This window comes from Apium graveolens, chromosome 10 (assembly GCF_009905375.1).
Source record: "Apium graveolens cultivar Ventura chromosome 10, ASM990537v1, whole genome shotgun sequence".
Classification (NCBI taxonomy): Eukaryota; Viridiplantae; Streptophyta; class Magnoliopsida; order Apiales; family Apiaceae; genus Apium; species Apium graveolens.
Window position 1 is genome coordinate 189080855 of NC_133656.1, and position 4855 is coordinate 189085709.

The following is a 4855-nucleotide window of genomic DNA, read 5'->3' on the forward strand; positions in this document are numbered from 1 at the left end:
GGGAAACACCAAGATGTATAGGGATTTGAAGGAGTATTACTGGTGGCCCAACATGAAGAGGGACGTAGCAGAATGGGTAAGCAAATGTTTGACTTGCCAAAGAGTAAAGGCAGAGCACTAGAGACCCAGTGGACTTTTACGACCCCTGGAGATTCCCGAATGGAAATGGGAACATATAGCCATGGATTTTGTTGTCGGTTTACCCAGCACGAAAGCCAACCATGATGCCATATGGGTGATTATAGACCGACTGACAAAGTCAGCTCATTTCATTCCTATCAATGAGAGATACACAGTCGATAGACTGGTGGACATTTACCTTAAGGAAATAGTGACGCGACATGGAGTCCCAGCGTCCATTGTCTCAGACCAAGACCCCAGGTTCAACTCCAGATTTTGGAGGAGCTTTCAAGAATGTGCAGGGACCAAGTTAAATATGAGTACCGCTTACCATCCCCAGACGGATGGGCAGAGTGAAAGGACCATCCAGACACTAGAGGATATGTTGAGAGTCTGCGCAATAGACTTTAAAGGAAGTTGGGATGATCACTTGCCGTTGATCGAGTTTTCTTATAACAATAGCTTTCATGCTAGCATCGGAATGCCGCCTTATGAGGCCCTGTACGGAAGAAGGTGTCGATCTCCCTTATACTGGGATGAAGTAGGAGAGCGGAAGATGCTCGGACCCGAAGTGGTCCAAAAGACCAAAGACATAGTGGATCTTATCAGAGGACGGCTGATAGCAGCCCAAGACAAACAGAAGAAATATGCAGACCTAGCCCGAAAGGACAAAGAGTATGAAGTAGGGGACTTAGTACTACTAAAAGTATCCCCTTGGAAGGGATTAATGAGGTTCGGAAAGAAAGGGAAACTAAGCCCAAGATACATTGGACCTTTTGAGATACTAAGACGGATTGGGAAGTTGGCTTATGAGCTAGCCTTACCCCCAAACCTACAACAAGTTCATAATGTGTTCCATGTATCAATGCTAAGGAAGTATCATCGGGATGCCAGGCACATAGTGGAGTACGAGCAGGTGGATATGCAACCAGATCTGACTTACGTGGAAAGACCAGTAAAGATTATGGATAAGAAGGAGCATGTGCTTCGGAACAAAGTAATCAAGCTAGTTAGAGTGCTATGGCAGAATCATAATGTGGAAGAATCAACTTGAGAACTAGAGAGCGCAATACTAGAAAAGTACCCCCATTTGTTTTCTATTTGATTCCGGGACAGAATCCTTTTAAGGAGGGGAGACTGTAATAACCCCAAAATTTTGAACTTTTTTGTAACCCTTATGAATAGTGTTTTTGCTGATATTGCTGAATAAGAAAACTTTTCATGCCAGACTATGTAGGGGTTCTTTTATTGTTATTCTGAGATCTTATTAGCACTCTATATGATATATAAGTGTATGTAAAGATCGTTAGAATCCAAATTCAAACACTTTGATTTTTCCCGAAAATCTACCAGATACCGAAAGAATTGAGTATAAGGTAACAAGATAAAAAGGATTTAAATTCAAGGATTATAAGAGAGGATCATAAAAGGAATATAATGTATTGAGAAAGGCTAAGGAAACCCAAGTAATATGATCCCGGGTATGATCCCTCAAACGATAAACGAAAACGAAAGTTATGCGAACCGTATAACAGATCAGCGGTCATTAGCCAAGTAATTAGAAGCTAATCAAAGAGGTTAGTGAGGATGATGTCATCAAACCAATAAGAAGAGGACAAGTGTGGGAGGATGACATAACATGATGACCTAAGCATGACCAAAGAGAAATGTGTTGTTGATTGATTAAGAACTACACAAAATTCACCATGGTTAAAAGTAATAAATCAAAAACAAAAGCAAGCAACCAAGCAAAACTAATCATAAAATCACAAAAACACAAAGTTGACTTCATTTCTTCAAGAAAGCTCTCGGCCTTTCTCTTTTTTTTCAAGAAGAAAAATCCAAAATCCAAGATCCAAGCCTTGATAATTAGTGAGGTAATTATATAATACTCCTTATGCATAGATATAGCTATCCTATAAGTTTGAGCTTCAAATTCCTTCACAATCTCTTCCTAAAATTCATGGAAGAAAAGGGTGAATAGTGTTTTTCAAGAACTTAAAATTTTGTTATGGAGTTTTTGTTTAGATTAAGCTTGGGGAAGGACTTTCAAGGGTGATTCCAAGCTAATTAGTTACTCCCACTCACAAGGATGGTATAATCTCTTAACCTAGATTTGTTATTGAATATTAAGAGCTTAATATGAGTATTATAGTTCATAATAGGCTTGATTGTTGTGTATGTAGAGATTAGTTGGTTTTGTGATGTTTTTGGAATTGTAAATCTTGGTTATTAGTTAAAGAACTTAAGAATATTTTTAGTTCATGTTTGAGATTAATATAAATTGGAAAAACTTGAGGTGTTGGGGCTGTTTTAGTGAGGTATGGATGGAGTTTGGTTGTATGGTTGAATTGTGGTTGGTTTGTGGTTGATTTGGAGTAGAATAAAAATTTGTAATCGCGTAAGCATAGCCGTCGTAATGTCCGATTTACTATAGACTGTTTTTGTTCTTAACATCAGGACCCGAGAACTCACTGTTAGGTTTTGACCATTGTCATGATTAGATAGTTCATGTTACGAGCTTCGTTTTGATATGTGGTTCGTTTGAATCCGATATACGGTTTAGGAGAAACGACCGTTTTAAGTAACGGCATTTCGCGAACGAACCATTACCCCTCACCTTACTTTGAAACATAGGTTAAAGATCTTAAAGGACTAATTGGAGTATGAATCATTTATGTAAAGTGTATTAGGCAGTTGGTAAGGCACTCGCGAAAGAATCGCCTTAAAACCCTTAATGGTTAATTTATTAAAAATGGTAGAGCCGAGGGTACCCGAGCGACTTAAGTGAATCGTTAAGCGCAAAAGCGAACGTTAGGGTCTAATTGGTTAAAGTATAGATTCATAAGCGACTTTGGTTTAATTCCAACTTATATGTTGTTTATAGGTTACCAGACTCGTCCCAAGCCATTTATCACCCCCAGTCGCTCATGCAAGTTTTCTACCCGTTATACTGTTGTTGTGATGTAAATATATGTATATGCATTATCTTGTGATAAGTGCATGATTGTTATTAGCAAATCTTGCGATATATTGGAGCATGTAATATGGTATATATGCATGTCTGTTTCGTAATCTTGATATCTAATTGTTGATTCAATTGCTTATAAGTTGCATAATACCTATGCTAGAGATAAGCAGTAGTTGCGTATACCCTTAGTATAGGGGACCCAAAGGTGAACATTTTCTAAACCGGGAGTCAATGTTCCCGAGTATATTATATATATATATATATTTATATATATATATAGATATAGTTTTTAAAACTATTAATCGAATAAGGTTTATTCGATAACTTTATTTTAATTAATGAATATTAGTTTGAATATTCATTCGAGGACTTATGACTCCGTTTATTTTATTTAATGAATATTAGTTTGAATATTCATTCGAGGACTTATGACTCCGTTTATTTTTTTAATGAATATTAGTTTGAATATTCATTCGAGGACATATGACTCTGTTTATTTTATTTAATCAATATTACTTTGAATATTCATTTGAGGACTTATGACTCCGATTATTTACTAAGTAATATTCTTTATTTTATTAAAGAATAATGTTTTGATAATCAAACTTATTTTTGATTATTCAAATAAAGATAATACTTTTGTATAAGTATATCTTTGGTTATTTAATACCCATTTCAAGTATGAGTTTTAACACTTCTACTTCGATTATTATTATAGAGATTATCCTTTTTGGGAATATTATTTAAATAATAATATTCAGATATTTTCTAATATATTGGGACTGATTTATTTTAATAAATCACCAGTACTCCAAACATTCTTAAAAATGTTTCGAGTCTTCAAAATGATTTTTAAAAGTTAGAGCGGATCCCAAAACTCATTTTTTTTATATTTAAGATCTTCCTTTAAAAGGGGATTTAAATACTCGGTCAAAACCTGAGGGATCCGGCTCTGTGGTGTATTTTATATTCGCAATGAGGTTGCTGTTTGGATAAATGAATTGATTACTTACCCAACGTTCGGGAAGTAAGTCCATCTATTGAGTCGGCATAAGCAACATGGGCTCAGTGGGCGTCCATGAAAGTGTAAGTGGCTCAGTGGGAGTCCATCAATGCGTAAGTGACTGAGTGGCAGTCCAGCATAGGTCCTATTGCGGCCAGGGTGATGACCAGTGGGGAATTCGTCCATCTAATAGTAGAAAAGGTTACTTATTGGTATCTTTGCCTGATCAGCAAGATATCGGGTTTATGCCAAAATTCTTTTCCTTTCCAAAATTCATTGGATGTTACAAACTCTGTTCATACTTTACATAACAGAGGTTTCCAGGAAATGTATAAAAGATATATATGTGGATATATATATATCGGGACTAAATAAAGTATCTCGTAACTTCATTTCATTCAATAATATAGCAAAGATTGAATCTATTCAAGTCTTAACTTGTGGTCTCATCTATGGGATGACCTTTTGAAACCTATAATACCTTGAACAGTGGTAGTTCAAGTAGCTTTATAAAATGGTATAAGTATAGAGAAGTAATTGGTAACTTCATCTTCCTTTAAGCTTATATCCAGTAAGTATCTACCTGACACTTGATAAAGGTTTCCAGTAAGTTATCCATTTAGATACTTGCATTATTGTTTACACTATATATTATCTTGTGAGCTGTAATGCTCACTCTTGCTTCATTTCTTCATCACACAACAACAGTTAGAAAAGATGGCCAGACTCAAGCAGACCCAGCGCAAGCGCGTGGGAAGCGT